The sequence below is a fragment of the Macrotis lagotis genome, chromosome X (assembly GCF_037893015.1).
Source record: "Macrotis lagotis isolate mMagLag1 chromosome X, bilby.v1.9.chrom.fasta, whole genome shotgun sequence".
NCBI lineage: Eukaryota > Metazoa > Chordata > Mammalia > Peramelemorphia > Peramelidae > Macrotis > Macrotis lagotis.
In genome coordinates this window covers 666,961,124-666,981,832 of record NC_133666.1, presented here as the reverse complement: position 1 = coordinate 666,981,832, position 20,709 = coordinate 666,961,124, and the positions used below count along the sequence as shown (strand labels likewise).

The 20,709-nt window shown below is 42.2% G+C and overlaps 2 long non-coding RNA genes across 2 annotated transcripts; both read left to right on the top strand.

The window, feature by feature from the left end:
- Window positions 1–410: 410 nt before the first annotated feature.
- LOC141497832 (uncharacterized) lies at window positions 411–9,324 on the top strand. The gene is made up of 6 exons (XR_012471455.1): window positions 411–496; window positions 1,177–1,323; window positions 1,535–1,685; window positions 4,120–4,230; window positions 5,551–5,650; window positions 6,353–9,324. It is a non-coding gene; the product is annotated as an uncharacterized LOC141497832 (long non-coding RNA).
- Window positions 9,325–9,430: 106 nt separating this feature from the next.
- On the top strand, window positions 9,431–11,416 carry LOC141497831 (uncharacterized). Its single transcript, XR_012471454.1, has 4 exons — window positions 9,431–9,952; window positions 10,606–10,660; window positions 10,749–10,878; window positions 11,102–11,416. It is a non-coding gene; the product is annotated as an uncharacterized LOC141497831 (long non-coding RNA).
- The last annotated feature ends 9,293 nt before the right edge of the window (window positions 11,417–20,709 follow it).

Below are 20,709 nucleotides of genomic sequence, written 5' to 3'. Positions count from 1 at the left end.
CCCCAATGGGCTCATTCTTAACACATTCTCTAGAGCATTCCATTCACCAATTTGATTTCATTTCCAATTTCAGCATGGTTGATGGGTAAGATGACTCTGAATATACCTTATCTACTCCTGTTCTGAGCCAGATAGATTCTTTGGAATTTTCCTCTTCACCATCTGGCTTCTGATAAATCCTTGCAAGAATGACTCTTCCAAACTTTCAAAACCTTCAAGATTATAGCTATAGTCATCTCCAACCTCCCCAACCTCAAAGCAGAAAAGGGTAGAGACAACAGAAGCAGAACAACAGCAGGTTTCATAGACTCTTAGCTATCTATATGCTAGTCCTGGCAGACATGGAGCCCAGCACCCTTCCCCCACTTGGAATCCTGACTGTTGAAATTCCAGCCTACCATCTTGGCTCAGGTCAAATGGCATAGCTCTCAGAAAGTCTTCTCTGATTTCCCTAGCAACAGGAAACTTCTCTCTCCTCTGAAACCAAGTCTTGAAGGTCAGCTCTCTGTCCACTATGCCTCTAATGGAGAGGGAGTAAACATTTTTATAAATAGTACTTGGCCAGGATGACCTGAGTTCAAATCCAACCTCAACTATTTAGTAACTGGGTGACCCTGGGGAAGTCATTTAATGTCTCTGGTCCTCAGTTTCCTTGTCTGTCAAATGAGGAGGTTGGATTAGACAATTCCAGAGCTCTAATCCCACTTGAATTATTTATTCCCTGAATCACCTCCATCAGGGTTCTCAAACTCATCTGTAAAATGAAGTTAGGTGGAGGAGATGACCTATCAGGTGTATCTAAATCTATGATCCTACAATCCATCCTGTTTTATGCAGATTCCTTCGTCTCACTAAGCCTTATCCCTAAAATGAGGGGAGTTGCTCCCTCAACAAAGCTGAGGTTCATTTCAGCTTCCAAGTCTATATTTTTGTTGACTGAACAGACATGAAAAGTGCTTTGTAAACTCAAAGGTTCACCTTGATAGACACACTCATTGGTTTATTCTAACATTCCTGGCCCCAAGGGATGGGGACCAGGCCAGCCCAGAGGGACTGCAGGGACATCCTGGTCCCTGGAAGGAGTCCAAGCCTAAGCCCAAGTGAGCAGGGCAGCCAGAGACTTGGCTTGGGTGTCTCAGCATTCTCCTCCCCAGGCTCATGTTTCTCTTCATTCAGCTCCTGCAATTTCTGAAAAGAGGCAAGATGAAGACGAAAGCTGACGACATCTCCATATGGAGAGAAATCTGTAGAGAAGGCAAGATGTAAACAAGCTCTGGCCCGGGGCCTGCCAGGGACAGTCTTCTTCTAGGAGCTGCCACCTGGGTGAGGTGGCGAGCTCGCCAGGCCAAGGGAGAGGGCTGTTTCCAGAGGGACTGGTGAACAGCTTGCCAGGGGGAGAGGGGAGATGGAGCCGGATGCCAGTTCAGGGAGGGAGATGAGGGAGCAAAGATAATTAAAGCATCCTCCCGGGAAGGCTTTGAAACCTGGTGCCACGAAATATTGTCAGGAAAACAAACAAATAGGCCATTTGCAGGGAGCCCCATTCCAAGTCCCAGGCATTCCAAGGAATGAAGATGAGACTGAGATGTGCAGCCAGGGAAGGTGGGGAGACTCGGAACTCTCCAGGGTTTCACCAGGAAGTATTTCTGGGATCCAGAACCTTCAGCCCAAAGGATGGAATCCAGGTACACCTCTTTCCAACTCCTCCCGGTCTCCTTCACATTTCCAGAAAGCTCCTGGGTTATTGAGCTTCCTGGCCCCTTTCTCTGCCAATCCTTGTTCAAGGGCAGCTAGGTGGTACAGGACTCAGAGTCAGGAAGACCTGAGCTCAAATCCAACTTCAGCTTCTTTCTAACTGGTGACCCTGGGCAAGCCATTTAATCCTGTTTGCCTCAGTTTCCTCATCTATAAAATGACCTGGAGAAGAAAATGGCAAACCACTCCAGTGTCTTTGCCAAGAAAATCCCAAGACAGTCATGAACAGTTGGACCTGATTGAAATAACTGGACAGCAACATTAATAACAAATATGCTAGATATATAGTGCTAACTGCTGAATTTGATACAAAGACAAAAATGCATTAGCTCCTGACCTCAAAGTGCTTATGTTCTATTGAGGAAGACAATAGATGTTCAGTGAATAATAACTCACATTTATATAGTTTGCAAAGAATTGGGTATATATTAGTTCATTTAGCCTGACCCTAACAACAAGCCAGTGAGGTCTGCAGCTTAGAAAACTGAGGCTTAGAGATTAAGTGATTAATTTAGAGATTAAACTCCTAGGTACACTATCAGATCTGAACTCAGTTCTTCCTGATGCTACAGCCATTACTCTCTTCATTATTAAATATTCTTATACAAAGCAATTTTAATAGCTGGGTGAGGCAGCTCAAATACCTAGAGGATCAGATGGAATTTTGGAACCTGTCTATCCTATCCTCCTCAATTTAGGGATGAGAATTTGAGGCACAGAGAGGTCATGACTTCCCTGTGGTTACACAGTAGAGCAAGGTAGGATTCAAACTCAGAACCTCTGACTCCAAATTCCTCTTGTTTTCTTCTATGCCTCACACATCTCTTATAGAAGTTGGGGAAACTGAGCCTTGAACGAAACTAGGGATTCTAAGAGACAGAATTGAGAATGGAAAGCAGATATGGGCAGAGGCATAGAGGTGGGAGACACAAGATTCCATACAAGAAACAGAATGTTGGTTAGTTTGGCTGAAATAGGGTAAGAGAGAATAAAGTGAGCCAAGTCTGGAAATACAGGGTGTCTATCAGGAACTAAACTGTACTGGATTTTAGACACCAGAGGAATTTGCAGTTTTTCCAGATGCAGTGGAGCCATTGAATCTTCTCCAGTTGGAAGTCGGACCTGAAGACCTGGGTTTGAAGCCTGAATCTGCTAAAAAACAACACAAACATACAAAGACAAAATGAAAAAACAACAAAACCCGGCCCTCAGATATCCTTCTAAGTGGGGGAGACTTCACTGAATAGACCAGGAAAACATTTATTGTTTTTCTTTCTTCCTCCCTCCCTCCCTCCCTTCCTTCCTTCCTCCCTTCCTTCCTTCCTTCCTTCCTTCCTTCCTTCCTTCCTTCCTTCCTTCCTTCCTTCCTTCCTTCCTTCCTTCCTTCCTTCCTTCCTTTTTCCTTCCTCCTTTCTCTTTCCCTTCTTCCTTTCCTCCTTCTTTTTCCTCTTTCTTTTCTCCCCCCTTCTCTTTCTGTTTTAATGACCTTAACTGACTTTTATATCAACTCTCTAGCTCTCCTATACACCCCTTTCTTGCAACCAAAAAACCAGTTAAGCAAAGCCTTGAGCACATTTGACAGCATATGCACTATTCCTCCCCCACCTGCCCCATTTTCCTCCACTTCTCCCAGAAAGGAAGCAGATGCATTTACTCAGGTCAAGACTGGCCCTGGTCATTAGACCACTTTGCCCTTTGTTCTTTTCACTCATAACATTCCCACCCTTCAACACATGATGTTCCTGATGCTGCGTCTCCCCTTCTTTATCCATTCCTAGGACTTTTTCCCACTTTTTTTTGAGTTCTCCAAATCCACTGTTTTTCATGATGTAAATTCCATTCTACTCCATTCATGGGCCACCATTTGTTCTGTCATTCCCCAATCCCCAGTGGACATTCACTTGGTTTCCAGTTCTTTGCATTTATACACACAAAGAGAGAGAGAGAGAGAGAGAGAGAGAGAGAGAGAGAGAGAGAGAGAGAGAGACAAACACAAACACAACAGCTGCTGTGAATATTTTGGTGGCTAGGGAATGTTTTTGGTCTCTGAGCTCCTTGGAGTCTGGGTCGATCAGGATTATCTCTGGGGAAACCCTTTCCTTCTGAAGACCATCCTCCCTCATCACTACCATCCCCAGATCTCTCTATTCCTTCCTCTAGAGAGGCACTCATTTCATCTCCTCTTCCTGACTCTAGTCTCAGTATTTCAGAAAGTTCCATCTCTGCCTTATTTTTAGCAAGATAATCTGGCAAGAGGAGGACATCTTTCAGCTCCAGGTGGCAAAAGACTGTCCCTCATGGTCCCAATGGATAAAGCATAGGGGTCAGCTTTTGGAGAGTCTATATTCTCTCTTTTTTTCCCAGTAGGAAGGATGAGACAAAAAAGCAAGATGGATAGTTTCCAAATGTGTGGGCATCTGTTTCTAATACCAGCCCTGTGTCTCTCGTTACCCTCCCACATCAACACAGGAAATGGTAAGTCAATGAACTTGATGCAAACTTGTATGTGACATTGGGCAAGTCATTTCCCTTCCTGAGTTTATTTCCTTAATTTGTCAAACAGGGGGCTTGGGCTAAAGTCTTTTAAGGTTCATTCCAAGCTCTGATTGTCTGAGCTGACATTTCCTGATCCATCTCCTCTCTAACTTTATCAACCAACAAATTGAATATGGAACAGTGAGGGGGAGACCCACCCTGCCCTGGCTAGGTCCAACTTCAAAAGGGAGCTGCCAGCCAGAACTGGAAGATTTTTCTCTTTTTTTCCTCTTCGTACTTTCCACATGACTGATAAAAGCTCCCTTAGCTGTCCTTTGTCTAAGTGATGAAACAGAAGCCACGTTCCCTGAGAGGAAACAGTCATCTATTTGTTCAAGGAGAAAAGCCTTTCTCTCTCCCTTCATTCCCCTGAAGCCCAACCCCAACCCATCTCCTTTTCTTTTTACCCAGTCCAGAAAAGAAAGAGGTGGGGAATTGGATTGTTGTTATTTTAGTAAAATATCTCAAACCCCCAGACTTGGCCTCTTCTCAACAGCCTTTGTCTTCCTGAAGCCTTTACTTTGGGGTCATTGAAGGTTAAAAAGGAAACTGGCAGAAGCTGTCCCAGGGGTTGGGGGCTCTGGTAGGAGACAAGCCAGAGAAAGGATGAACTGTCCACCCATTGCAGGCTGATAACCTTGCTCCCAGGGTCAGTGTAGTCACCTCCTTGTCCGGCCCCCAGCCTCTGGATGCGATAAGGTGGTCCTCCCATAGGTCACACTCAGAGGAACAAAAGAGAGGGAAGGAGGGGGAAAGACAACTACGGTAAACTTGATTGTTACTGGTTACTGGTTAAAATATTCTCTGCCTCTTAGGGACAGAGAGGGGGAAGGGGCATTTTTCTTCCCATCATGTTTTTCGGTCTTTTGTGGCAGAGTTCCTTACCTAGAGGAAAACACCATATCCAATAGAAGTAGGCTAGGATGTCTAAAAGTCTGAGGAAGAAAGCAGAGGTATATGCTTAGATGTAGAGAAGTGGAACTCAAGGCAGGAAGCAGTTTAGAGGAGCAAAACCTCAAGCAAGAAAGAAGAGAGTTGATTGTTCTAACATTCATTTATCAATCACCTCTATGTGCCAAGCACTTTACACGTATTATCTCATTTGATCCTCACAGTAACTCTTGGAGGGAGGTGCTCTTATTAATCCCATTTTACAGATGGAGAAACAGAGGCAGAGAGAGGTGAAGTGATTTGCTTAGGGACACATGGCTGGTATAATAGTCTGAGGACAGATTTGAACAAAGGTCTCCCTGAATTCAGGTCTGGAACGTGATCCATTGCATCACCTGGATGGTCCTGAGAGTTGATTATAAATTCAAGAAAAAGCTAACTTGGCAATCAAGTCTACCTGCAAGAAGAGGTGAATCCTAGAAGCCTAACTAAATAGCTCCTCCAGGAGGGTTGCTGTACTTGAAGGTAGTGGTGGCGTTGAAAGGGGTTGGAGTGAGCAGTGCCAGTACTGTTCACGAGGAGAGGAAGGATATTGGGGCTAAGAGTGAGATGTGATTTGCCTTGGTCTATATGTTTGCCTCACCATCATTGTACCCTAACTTTGTGTGCACTCTTTTCATATATTCATGGGTGAGTTTGAACCAGGTTTATGAGGAAAATATTTTGTAGCTTATCTTCTTACTATGTGATCTTAAGTAAATGACCCTATTTTGAGATCATTATGTCTACTGGCTGACTGTTAAAGATCATCTCACCAATAAGGGCTCATGAATTATAGTTTTAGAAATATAGATTCACAAACTATATTTTTCAAGTTTTAGGGGAAGCTAGGTGGCTCAGTGGATAGAGCACTGGCCCTGGAGACAGGAGGACCTGAGTTCAAATCTGACCTCAGACACTTAAAATTACTTTAGCTGTGTGACCTTGGGCAAGTCACTTAACCCCGTTGCCTTAAATTTTTAAAAAAGAGTTAAAAAAAAGGATAGATACTCTTCTTGGGATCCAACCTGTAAATCCATAAGGCCTGAGTAGGGTAGGAGATATCTCAGAGTCCACACCATTCATAGAAGAGAACTTTAAGATCGTTCAATTGAACACCTTTACTTCACAGATGAAAAATTGAAGCCTAGAGAGGGGAAGTCATATGGGTAAGTGAATGACAAAATTATTTCAAGAGGAAACAAGCAGAGGAATGGAGGAGGTGACTCTTGAGCTGATCTTGGAAGGAAGACTGTAATTCTAAGAATCAGAGGTGAGGAGTGAGAATTCCAGAAACAGGGTACAAGCTATGCAAAGTCACAGACAGAGACAGCAGATGAAGTACCATTTATGTGCAAGAGCTAATGCTTTAACCTATATGAGCCTCAGTTTCCCTGACTGAAGAGCCTAATGAACATTCTCTCTCTGCTTCATAAAGACACTCAAGATGGATGGATTGATAGAAATGAAAATCATTCATTTTCCTTTACTATCTGAACATAGATATATTACTACACATTTAGGTGGTCCTGTGATAGAGTCGGGTGAAGGGGAACTGAATTCAAATCTTATCTCAGACACTTACTAGTTACAAGGCAAACTCCTAGCCTCAGTTTCTTAAGTGTAAAAAAGAGGATTATTATAATCTTCTACTTCCCAGGGTTGTTAAGACTAAAAAGTACAAAACTTAAGTGTTATATTAAATTATTATAATACAAATCTTAAAGTACTTGGTAAATCTTAAATTCCAGCTCATTTTTTAAACATTAATTAGTCTCATTATAGGTCTGGAGGCAGGAGGTTCTAAATTCAAAATGACCTCAGACACTTACTAGCTGTGTGACCCTGAGCAAGTCATTTTACTCTTTTTGGCTCAGTTTCCTCATCTGCAAAATGAACTGGAGAAGGAAATGGAAAACTAATCCAGAATCTTTGCCAAGAAAATCCTAAATGGGGTCACAAAGACTGAAATGACTGAACAACAACCTATGGGAAGTAGGAGTACCCTGATACATGGTGCCCTTTTTTTTTAGGTTGTTTTTTTTTTGCAAGGCAAATGGGATTAAGTGGATCACTCAGGGCCACACAGCTAGGTAATTATTAAAAGTGTCTGAGGTCAGATTTGAACGCAGGTACTCCTGACTCCAGGGCCAGTGCTCTATCCACTGCACCATCTAGCCGCCCCTATGGTACCCTTCTTAGTCAGATTCCTTCTGATGGCTGTTTCTCCCCCTTATGCATTTTTGGTCCCTTTGCCTCCTGATGCTCAGGAAGGACAGGGAAGCTGCCTAAGGAAGGTTGGCAGGACCCTGTGGCAGTCTGCAGAATCATTTACTTATCCTGCCTTGTCTCGGAAAACTCTCTCACTTGCGGACCCAGGTGATGTTTAGACACATTGGGTTCCTGTTGAGGAAAGAAATTCATGTGCTCATTTGGAGTGTTGGGGTTCTGGAATCTGGGGACCAGACTCAACCAGAACACAGATTTCCTTTAGCAGACTCGGTGTCTAAATAACTGTCTTGCTTCCCCCCCACGCACACACCCTGCAATTTAAATTCTTAGGAGAGAAAACCAAACGGGCACAACTCTGCTTCTACTCAAAAGAGAACTTTTCATTCCCAAGGAACAGGAAATGTTCTTTTTTTAGACACATTGATCCTGAAGATGGACTCTGGATGCTTCATTTCAAAAAAGTCATTGATAAGACTGAACTGGACTTCCTCACCTGGGTTCCTCAGGTTCCTGTGGATTAATTATAGGGGCGGGATCTATGAATGTGGATGATGTCATTTTTATTTCTGTAACCCCAAACAGAAATTGAGCATTTTCTTCATTGATTGGAAAGCTGTGATTCTGAGAAAGCCTCCTTTTCCTAAGTTCAAATCTGGCCTTAGATGCTACTAGCTCTGTGACCCTGGGTAAGTCACTTCACCCTGTTTGCCTCAGTTTCCTCATCTATAAAATGACCTGGAGAAGAAAATGGCAAACCACTCCAGTGTCTTTGCCAAGAAAACACCAATTTAAAAAGTTAAGGTTTGTATACTGCTTTTCACATGTTTCATTTTATCTTCACAAATAGCCCTAGGTTACATCTAGGTCTCCATGAATAAGAATGACAAATCCCATGAAGCAGTTGCATTATTAGAACTTGAAATATTTGTAAGAATCATTCTATATAAAATATGGTCATTGGTTCCAGGACAATGGAAATATGCAATAAAATTTCCATTTCATGGGATTTGCCCTAACCTTATTATTTGCCCCAACTGGAAGTTAGTACCCGGGGTTACAGAACTAGTAAGTGTCTAAGGTGGAATTTGAACTCGTGTTCCTGATTTCAAGTCTAGGGATCTATTGACTGAACACCTCTTATTTTTCAGTTGTTTTTCAGTCATGTCTGACTTTGTGACCACTTTGGGGGTTTTGTTTTGTTTTTGGCAAAGATACTGGAGTGATTTACCATTTCCTTCTCCAGATTATTTTGCAGATGAAGAAACTGAGGCAAATAGGATGAAATATACTTCTAAGGTCAGATTTAACTTCCTGACTCTAGGTCCAGTGCTCTATCCACTGTGCTACCTAACTGCCCCTCTTATTTAGGACTTTTTGAAAGCTTTTGTTCCTTATTGTTATCACTATTACTCTTTGGATGGTGCAATGGGTAGAGCACCAGACTTGAAGTTAAGAAAAGCAGAGTTCAAATGTGACCGCTGACATTTTCTAACTGTGGGATCCCAAGCAAGCCACTTCATCTTCACCTGCTTCAGGTTCTTCATTTGTAAAATGGGGAGAATAATAGAACTTAGCCTCCCTGATTGTTATGAGAGTCAAAAGAAATAATAATTGCAAATAGCACTATGGTGTCTAATATTCGGTAGGTGCTCTATAAATGCTGTTGTTCAATCATCAATCATATTCTACTCTATGGGACCTCACGGACCATAGCAAACCAGGCCCTCCTATCCTCTACTATCCCCTGAAGTCTGTCCAAGTTCATCTTCCTTGCTTCCATGCTACTCTCTATCCGTTTCATTCGTTGCCTTCAATCTTTTCCAACATCTTTTCCAGTGAGTTCCATCAACTCACTATGTGGACAAAAGATTTCAGCTTCAGCTTCAGTGATTGAATATGTAACAGAAATATAGTGATTTTTGTTATTATTATATCCTCCTCCTCCTCCTCCTCCTCATCATCATCATCATCATCATCATCATCATGGCTGCTGAGGTCCATTTCCAAGTCAGATTCAAGCCCTAGACAGAGGAAATGACCTGCCCAAAGTCCTAACAACAAGTGGTGGCAGGTGTCAGATTTGAACCCAGTCCATTTGACTCAAAAGTCAAGGGTCTTTCCTGGGTAGGGGTTCTATAACAGGTTTATTTTTGTCAATATTTTTCTTTTTTTTAAAAAACTTATCATTTATTTTTAACATTCTTGTTAAAAAAGCATTTTGTGTCCCAAATTCTCTCCCTCCTTCCAAGCCCAGCCCCATCCCATTAAAAAAAAATTCTGATAAGAATTGCATTATTATTGTTTTACTTCACAATTCTATGGATTTTATTTTAAGCCTTCAGAACCATCGTCCCAAGCAGGGGTCCAGGCCACACAGGGCGGTGAAGAAGCCTTGGCCTACTTTTTCAGTTTGTGGAAGTCTTGGGAGCTCCCAGTCTTAAATCATCTTTACCTCCAAACCATAGTTTCTTGAAGCATATCTCAAAGGACAGATCCGATGGTGGGTCCATCTGCAAACTCTTCAAAAGTGCTGCCTTGAAACAGAGCTGCGCTTTCTGTCCAAATAGCACTCTGTTTCCTGTTCCAGAAACCAAGAAGCTGATCCCACGTAGACTGGTCAAGTGGAAACTGGGCTTGGGCCTGGGCCCAGGGTGGCTCCCTTCCCCTCCACCCACTGCTCTGGTCCGCAGCCTTCTTTTGCTCTGCCTGTTGCCTCAGGCCAGGGGAATGAATCCTGCCCTTCTCTTTTCTTTCATTCCCCCCCACCCCTTCTTTTGGAAAACGGCCTACTGGGGGAGGAAGGAGGAGGAGGCTTGGACCAGGGACAGGGAGACCTGAAAGGAGCATTAATCCCCAGGAATCTCCAGAGGGCACCTGGAGGACCAGGGGGGGAGGGGAACAGAACTCAGTCCTTCAAAAACTTTCTATTTTTAATCACTCATTTCCCAGTCCCATCCCCAGACTGAACAAGGAAAATGCATTAAGTAACATTTGGACAATGGATGTCCCTAGTCCTTCAAGGAAACAAGAAGCTTGGAATCTGTGATCTATGGGGACTTGAGTCAAAGTTACTTATTTCTTCCTCTTGGAAATGAAGTTGCCCACAACCACATAACTGGTAAGATTAAAATTTCTTAAATCTCCATTTTACAGATGAGGAAACTGAGGCAAGCTGAGTTGAAGTGACTTGCCCAAGGCCACACATCTAGTAAGTATCTGAGGCTAGATTTGAACTCTGGGTCCAGCACTCTATATATTAAACATCTAACTTCCTCTTAAAAATCTTCATTTTTCAGATGAGAAAACTGAGGCAAGCAGCATTGAAGTGACTTGCCCAGGGCCACACATCTAGTAAATCTCTGATGCTAGATTTGAACTCATTCATTTGAACTCCATCCACTATTGCTGCTAGCTGCCTTGGAAAAGGTGGGGGGGGGGGGGTCCAGGATCTCTTCTCCAGGACTTCCACAGTGCTGTCTTCCCATACAGAGCTGAAGTCATTGTCTCTATGATTGTCTCCATCTGGCTTATCTCACCCTCCATGAATTCCAGGTTGCCTTCCTGGGGCTCCCTGAATTCCTCCCAGTCACCATTCCTTCTGGTCCAATGACATTTCATTCTGCTTATCTCCTCTTCTCTCCTCTTTCAGCCCCTTCCCAATCCAGGGACACAGCTGGCTCCCGTGAAGGACGCTGCAGAGAATAGCCGAGCAGATTCTGGCTCTTGCTTTCTGTTCTTGATTTCCTTGGGCTATCTTAATCTGTTTTCATAGATCACATTTCTCCTTCCTGCCAAGGCCTCAGAGCTAGGATTATTCACTCGTGCATTCATCCATAATTGACCAAGCACTGTGTTGGGTGTCACTGAAAGAGGACCAAAGACAACCACGAATCAATCTCTACTCTTGTATATTTTGTATATATATTAAAGAGTTTGTATTTTTATTAAATGGTTTGTATTTGAATACACAGTATTCTACTGGTTTGTTTATATGTGTGCGTCTGTGAGTGTGTATGTGTGTACAGCAAGGGGGGACTCATAGAAGTGACAAAAAAATAAATGGGTAACGTTTACTAGTAGTGAAGAGTTGGAGCAAGGAAGTCTTGAGTTCAATTCAACTGGATAAATCAATTTTCCCATGTCTGTTTCATCTGTAAAATGGGATTAATAATATTTTATTCTATTAATATAATAAAATAACAATCATTTTATCCTCCTGACAATCCTGGGAGGTTGGCATGAGGATAAAAATGAGATATTTGTAAAATACTTTGAAAACATTAAAGAATTATATAAATGCTCGAGATTACTGTTGCTATTATTTTTTGAAGGAGGGAGCCCTAACAACTGAAGGATCAAGAAAGGCTTCGTGTAGGAGGTGATGGGGCAGCTAGGTGGTCCAGTGTGGGTCTGGAGTCAGAAAGACCTCAGTTCAAATCCAAGCTCAGATAATTCCTGGGCAAGTCACTTAACCTTGTTTGACTCAGTTTCCTCATCTTTAGATTGGGGCTAATAATGGTACCTATCTCCAATGTGGTTGTGAGATAATAATAAAAAATTATAAATAACTAATGGAGAAAGTGCTTTGCAAACCATAAACAAGTATATAAATATGTTATTATTTTTTTTTTAGCTTTTACACCTCTCTCTATGCCTCAGTATCCTCATGAATAAAACAAGAGTTGGTCTAGAAGGCCTCTAAGGTCCTAAATCTATGAAACTATGAAAGATTCAGTGATGGGAAACCCCTACCTAGCTCAAGGGGGGGGGGACCATTTCATTTGGGGACAGCTCCAGTTGCTACAAACTTCTTTCTCTCTAGCTTACTTCTCTGTCTCACTGGAGCAGAAATATCTCAAAAACTGTCGCTGAAAAGGCCCAACTCTTTCATTCTTTACCCCAAAGAAGCCTAAGTTATAACTAGGCTAGGGCCATTGGAGTTTAGCCCCAGTGAGCAAGAATGTAGAGTGTGTTAACAAACACTTGAGATTATCTCATAGTAAGAATATTTACTTAACCCAGGAAACTGCTAGTTTATATTTTCTTCCCTTTTCTACTATGCCCCAGGTGAAGTATTTAATGGCATCATGGGAGGGGTTTTGTCTTGGGGTTTCTGTCTCTATCCCTTTCCTCCATCTTAAAAAGTTAATTTGAAGGTATATTTTGTAAAGCTGGTCCTGTGAGCAAAAAAAAAAAAAAAAAAATGACCTGTCTTCATGTTCTTAAAAACTTTCCAAAGTTGCTTTCCAACAACATGGAGGGCTTCATATCTCTGCAGCATTCCACCTGGTTCGCTGTTTGGCTGGTGCTTCTAGCTCAGGGTTAATTTGGCAGAATCCCTTCATTGGTTGGCTTATTAAAAAAAGAAAAATAGAACAATGCAAACTGGTTTGCATCCAACAGAAATCTGGCACCAGAATCCCTGGAAAAATTAGACCCTCTATTGAACTCTGCAAAAAAGGAACTGAGGTTTGGACCTCTGAGAGCCACAAATGGGCCAGGGAGCATGAAGGGAGAGGAAAAAGCCAATTTTGCCTGAGCAGGTAATGGTTATTTTTCTAATGGAAGTGAGATAGGCTGTTCCAGGGAATGAACTTTCGACTTGTTATCCTAACCTGGGTTATAATTGCAAGCCAGATAGCGTGATGAGTTTTGTGGGCTTGGGCCAGCTGGGTTGGGGCAGGGATGGGGGGAGAGAGGTCCTGGGAGGGAAGGAACCTAACCTTCACCTTGACCATTGCTGTTCCAGAAGCCTTGCAGAGAAGAGTTGTTGGGGAACTGGGGCCAGGCAAACCCGAGCCAGACCTAGCAGAAGGGGCTGGCTGCAGCCCATCCCTCAACTTCCAGCTGAGCTGATTGGCTGGGCAGGATTCTGGTGAGCACATGCATCTGGAGACAGACCCCCTCCCCAAACCAGCCTGTGTTGTCTGGGGGGAGGCAGGGAGGGGAGAAATGGAAGGAGGCCACAGTGGGGGAAGGGAAGAGAAGAGGGTCTCTTAGAATGTCAGAGCTGGAAGGGCCTTTTGAGGTCATCCAATCTAACTAACCCCTTCCTTTCAGAGAGAGAAATTGGCTGCTCTGTCATTTTTCCACACCAGGAAGGAATTAGCTAGGGGGATGCATTCCAGACTAGCCCAAGAATGGGCTTTGGAATCCAGGGTAGCTGCAGCTGGGTCCATATTGCAAGAGGCTAGAAGAAGGCTATGAAAATGTCTGCTGAGTCAGATCCATGTAGAGATTTTCACATATTCATAAAAATATTTTCATCAAAACCTACACTTTGGGTCCTGAATGATCTGGTTAAGACCCAATTAACCATATCATCATATAACCATCTCCATTTCACTGTGGTCTTTCCTCATGGAACTGGAAGCAGTTGGGTGTAGATGAGGGGATACTGGAAATCATCAGTTTAATGTACACAAGAGAACTTGGGACATCAGAAAGGCCTCTGTTTGAATCTTTTGTCAGAGATATCTGAGTTCAAATCTAGCCTCAAACACTTTCTAGTTGGGTGATCCTGGGTAAGTCCTTTCACCCTGTTCGACAACATTTCCTTCTCTGGAAAATGAGCTGGAGAAGAAAATGGCAAGCCACTCCAGGGTCTTTGCCAAGATAACAACAAATGGGTTCATGAAGACTAGGCCACAATTGCAAAACAACCGAAGGAGAACAACAAACCTTAAAGACTTATATAAATTTGTATGTGCGATGTGATATAATGTAATAAAACATATTATATAACATAACTAATATATAACAAATGAAATAGCATGGCATACCATAATATATAACAAAGTTTTATATATATCATCTAACAGGAGATAACATATTCCGTATTGTTCTGCACTATACTATACCCTGCTATTACATAATATAGTCATATTGCCATATTATTAGTTCGCAGAATGGTAGAATTTCAAGATTGTAAAGGAACTTAGCAGTCATCTACTCCCACATACATTTGAAAAAAGAGCTTCCCCTCCAACACACCTGACAAGGAAGCATCCAGTCTCTATTTGAAGACATTCAGTAAGGAGGACCTACCACCTCCCAAGGCAGCCTCTTCCACTTGGGACAGCATTTTAGGAAGTGTTTCATGATAATCAAGCGTACATTGAAAATGTCTCAAAACTTGTCTCCATTTTCTCACCTCTCAATCACTCCTCAACTCCTTTTAATCTGTTTTCTCCCTCACTGAACTAAAGTACCAATGATCTCTTTGTAAAGGTGAGGCTCAACCTCAACCTCATTTAACTGGAGAAGACCTGACCAAGCCAATTGAACCAAACAATCAAAAATATCAACATATCCTTCATCAATTTGAGAGTAACAAACTGGGGTGGCTAGATGGCGTAGTGGATAAAGCACCGGCCCTGGAGTCAGGAGTACCTGGGTTCAAATCTGGTCTCAGACACTTAATAATTACCTAGCTGTGTGACCTTGGGCAAGCCACTTAATCCCGTTTGCCTTGAAAAAAAAAAACAGCTAAAAGGTGGGTGACTTGCCAAGTCACACAATCTCATTTAAAAAAGAGAGTAACAAACTACTTTGATCATTGAATAAAGATAGATAATACCATAAAGGACATGTCTTATGATGAGTTGAAAGAACTAGAAACATATTATTTGGACTCTGGGTCAAGGCAGCTTTAGCTCAGAGCCAGTCATGTGAGTGATGCCAGAATACAATGGGGAAAGGAAACCAGAGGGAAATGTTCCAGAAGAGGAGGAGGAAGAGGAAGAGGATGAAGAGGAGAAGAAAGAGGATGAAGATAAGGAAAGGGGCAGCTAGGTAACGCAGTGGATAGAGCACCAACCCTGGAGTCAGGAGTACCTGGGTTCAAATCCGGTCTCAGACACTTAATAATTACCTAGCTGTGTGGCCTTGGGCAAGCCACTTAACCCCATTGCCTTGCCGATAAAAAGGGGGGGGGGGAGGAGGAGAAAGATCCTTTCCTTTATTCCTCACCTTTCCATTGATCAGATGAGGATCTTTTTAATTTCCCAAAAATTAGAAGATCTTGAATTCTTACTAGGATCATCAGCAATGTCTCCACATAATGTTCAGATTATACCAGCATTTATTTGATGTCATCTTCTTCTTGGATTACTATGGACAACAATTATCCTTGGAGCAGCAATGGCAGCATCTATGTTGGGAACTGAGGGACTTACTGAGGACAAATTAGAAACACTGAGGAAAGTATCTTCAAGTATGCTGGTTCCCCCATCCCTTCCCCTACCCAGCTGGCCCAAGTCCCTACAGACTACGGCCTTTACCAAGGCATCCAACTTTGGAGCTCAGCAGACAGCCACACCTCAAGGGGAGCTCCCTGAGGGAAGAAAAGGACTTTTAGAAACCAGAAGTTACGAATTATCCTTTTGTCAAATGGCATCTTATTAAAAGTTTGAGCCCACTCTCCCAAGGATAGATTGTGTCTCTGATTTGGAAGGATTATTTTGTAACAAACATTATTGCTATACCTGTTTAGCAAATACTCTAAAAGTTTATATATCTGGCTGATAACCAATGGGAAGCACACCAGTAGAGACTCATAAGTGACAATACAAGTACGTCTAATTCTAGAACTCTGAAAAGAAATAGAAGTCTTCTGGGGACCTCAGCTATAAGTGCCTGGTTATATTACATCTTAATTGTTATATTTCAGGTCTTTTTCTTACCCTTCGTTTTTTTTAAACTTCTCTTTTACCACATTTGACAATATTGACCACCCTCTCCTCTATGATACTCTTTTCTCTCTGTTTTTTTTTGGGGGGGGTGAACAATGGCTTTTTGCTTCTCTGATCTATCTGACCCTGCCTTTTTAGTTTTTCTTGTTATCCACCCTCATATCTGCACTTTCTATGAGTTTATCCTGGGTTGCTCTTCTCTCAGGTTTCTCTTGTTTGGTGATCTCTCAGCAGCTACCTTAGTTCAATGATCACCCCATAAAAATTATCTGCAGAAGATATCCTTCCCTAGGGTCTCTCCTAAATTCTAGTACCACATTGTGTCCACTGCCCCCTAAACATTCTGAATGGATTTCCTATTGCTGGTGCTGTTCAGTCATTTCAGTTGTGTTAACCTCTTTGTGACACCATTTAGGGTTTCTTTTAAGATACTGGAGTGGTTTGACATTTCCTTCTCCAGCTCATTTTATAGATAAGGAAACTGAGGCAAACAGGGTTAAGTGACTTGTCCTGGGTCACAAAGCTATTAAGGGCATAAAGCTAGATTAGGTTTTTCCTTATTTCCTGAAGACAGGTCTAGGGCTCTTATTCCTGTACCACCTAGCTTCCCTGTTAGGTTTCTCAAATTCAACATGTTCAAAGCAGAACTTAGTGATCTTTTCTCTGTAAGTCCCCACTCTCCATCTTTTTTCCTAATTTCCTTTTTCTTTCTAGGGAATCATCATCCTTCCTATTCATATAGAATCACAATTTGCAATTATTCTACAGGTATTAGTTTCTCTCACAACACAAATAGCATTAGTTACCAAATATTGCCAATTCTCTACCTCCTCCACATTTTTCTCATCCATCCCTTTCCCTTCTATCACTATTGCATTACTTCTTATCTGAATTATTTCTCCCTGCCTCAAGTCTCTCTTTTCCCCAATCCATCCTCTACTCAACAACCAAAGAGACTTTCCTAAAATGCACCTCTGATCCCGTCACTCTTTGACTCAATAAACTCTAGCAGCACTTAATTCCTTTAGTATAAAATACAAGCTTCTCCATTTGACATTTAAAACCTTTCATAACATTGCACACCAACCCCCCTTTCTAGTTTTATTATTTATTACTTCCCTTCACAAACTGGATGGTCTAGAGACCAATTGGTCTATTTGTTATAAATGATTGTAGTGTGGTCAGATCATCACCAATCATTTATTAAAGGCTAGACACAGTGCAGCTTGGGGGTTCCTCCCCTCAAAGAGCTCATAATCTAGTGGCAAAACGACATGCAAATTACTTTCTACACATAAAGTATAGACACGAGATAATCTCAGAGGGAAGGTACAAACATTAAAGGGGACTGGTAAAGGCTTCTTGGAGAAAATGAGACTTTAGCTGAGGTTTGAAGAAAGCTAGGAAATAGAGATGAGGAAGAAGAGAATGCCAGATATGAAGGACGGCCAGTGAAAATACATAGAATTCAGAGATGGTTTGTCCTTCATTCTTGAAGAAGACCATGACATCTTAGAGGTGATGCCATGACAAGCACATGAATTGGATTTGAGTGAGGGGGGGTGCTGTGCTAAGTTACCAGCCTCATTTTCTCCTCAGGTCCAGTGGTCAAATATGAATCAGGATGACTGGAGATGACCCTGGATGTGAGGTATTAAAGGTTAAGTGACTTTCCCAAGGTCATGAAACTAGTAAGTGGCAAGTGTCTGAGGCTGGATTCAAACTCCCATCCTCCTGACTCCACTGGTATATCAGGTGGCATAGGAAGAGCAAGGAGGCTGCTGTCATTGCTGTTGCTCATCCTTTATCCTTGAAGAAAATCAGTGACATCATGAGAGTGATGCCTTGATTGGCAAATGATTTAGATTTGTTAGAAGTCTCATTCTCTCCTCCAGAGGCATCGGAGGCTGGCATCACTGAGTACACAGGGGAGGAAAAGATATAAAAAGACAGGAAAAGACCAGGTAACCAGTTCATTAGATTTGGAGTCTTGAAGGGGGGGTACAAATCTTGTCTTAAGTAAATCCTCAAGGGACCCACTTTCCATTAAGAGGAAAATGTATATACATGGACAAGTGAATGCAGCATTGTTGTATGTCACAGTGGCATCTAGATTGGGCCTGCTGCTGGTCCTTTTTGTTCTCTCCTTCCTAGACCTTGTCTATCTCCGCCCTAGGTGATAGTTTAGAGTGTGATCATTTCTCCACTCTACAGTCTTCTCTCTAGAGGTTTGACAGGTCATCCTCTGATAAGCTAGGGAAATCAGATCACCACCGTCCTTGACCAGATCCCCTCAGATCTGGATGGAAACTGCCCAGGATCCTGAGCCCAAGAGCCTTAGGAACAGTGATCTACCAGTCCAGGGTCCTCAATCACCATCTTGGGAAGTAATCCCTCTGCAGATGCCACCTGGCAACTGCTCCTCAAGATGCTCCAACCATTGATACTGAAGACCCGGAAAAGAAAGATCTTGTTATCCCAAGTCCTTCTCTGTCAAATGGTTTGGCATAATTGTATCAGGGAAATGGCATGAAAAAAGAGGCATTATCCTCTGTTTTCATGCCTTACCTATCTGACTTGTAGCTGAAACAATCCATATGGTGTTTCTCCCATTATACATGAGCTCCTTGAGAGCAAAGATTGCCTTACTATTCTGTTTGTATCCCTAGCATTTAGCACAGTGCTTTTAACTCAATAAATGTTTAATTAATGTTTCATTCATTCATTTATTCATAATGGCCCTGGGGTCCATGTAGTTCCCACTCTGTTATTTGATTGAGTATATACCAGATGAAAAATACTAGCAGCATAGTTGTGAGGCCCCAGTTTGGAAAATTCCTGATATTCAGACAGAGTTTGGTTCTCTGCTGTAATTTGAATTTTATTGCTATCTCCCACTAACCCTTGGCCCTTCTATATTTGAGGTTTGTAGGAACATATATGTATATTTATGTATGTGTGTGTATATATATATTCCGATATTATATATCTATTTGTAAGAAATACTAAGAAGTAAGACTAGTATATTGTGCTTATTACTCAATAGGAGTAAATATTGAGAAAAGAACAAACCTTTTGGGAAACTTTTCTCAGACTTTGAAAAAGTGAGTAAAACCAGTAGTTTCAGTCTGAGTCCTCTGTTTCAAAGGGCCTGATGGCCTACCTCGACCTCTTTCTCCTCTGCTGGATCTCCTTTCAGTTTCTTCTATCACTTGTTTTCCCCTATATCATGAATGCTTTACAATTCATCTTATTAAGTCCAGAATGCAAGGGAAGACACCATCTCTCCCTTTCCTTCCTCCTCTCTTGAAGTCTGGGGGTGACTCTTTAGAACTCCCAGGTGTGACTTCAGTTGAAGGAATGTGATAGAACAAATTTCTTATAGGGCTATGAGAGGATGCTTTTTTTCCTATGAACTACAAATTCCAGAATGCCAGCCCATTCTTAACCTTCTATGGTCACACACACACACACACACACACACACATCTTTCTCTCTTTCATTTCCTATTTCTGTCCCTGCACACTTCCTTTCCAATTCCACCTTATAGAGTATCTACCTTCCTCCACAGGTGGAGGAAATGAAAGAAATGAAATAAGCAATTATTAAGCCCCTACTATTTACTGGACACAGAGCTGTAGGTAAGGGCATTTTACAAAATTATCTCATTTGTTTCTCATAACTCTAGGAGGGAGTTGCTATTATGATCTCCATTTTACAGTGAGGAAATTGAGGCAGAGGGATGTTCAGTGACCTACCAAGGGTCAGAGATCTATTAAATATTAAGTGAGGCTTCATTTGAACTCTGATCTTCCCACATTCTCAGACACTTACTAGATGAGTGACTCTAAGCAAGTCATCTAATCCTAGTTGCCTCAGTTGCTTTACATGTAAAATGAACTGGAGAAGTAAATGGCAAACCACTTCAGTGGCTCTGCCAGGAAAACCTAGAACGGGGTCAAGAAGAGTCGGGCGTGACTGACATGAATGACAAGAACTTCCTACATCCAGCCAGATGCTCCAGATGCTGCATCGCCTCCTGGTCCCTGGATGGAACCCCTTTCTGATTAACCCCACTGCTCCTGGCTTTACCTTGAAGAAGTCTCTTTTTTGTTTATTATAGATGTCCACGTTTCATCTGATAAAAAGAATCACCTTGAGGGCAAGCATCACTTCATTTATGTCTTTGTACCCCAGTACCATAAACAGCAATTGGCATGCAGTTGGTGCTTAATAAATGCTTATTGCTTGATTGGTTGATAGTTTTTAGCTATTGCTCCTGGTTTTGCCCTTTGGGGCCAAATGGTCCAAGTCTTCCATTTTGACAGCCTTCTGATTAGTGATGACAGCTCCCCATATTCTCTCCAGACTCAGCATCTTCAGAGAGCACAAAGTTGTTTTCCCATGGTTTTCTTCTAAGATCAGGGTTAAGACTAGGGGTATGGTGATGGGGGGGGGCCTCTAGAAACTCACATGAGCACAGGCATATTCTCTGGAAAACTCCTCTGGTTAAGAGGCCAGGGGCCAGACAGAGAAGACAGCTGGCTTTCTCTGGGGGAGACAA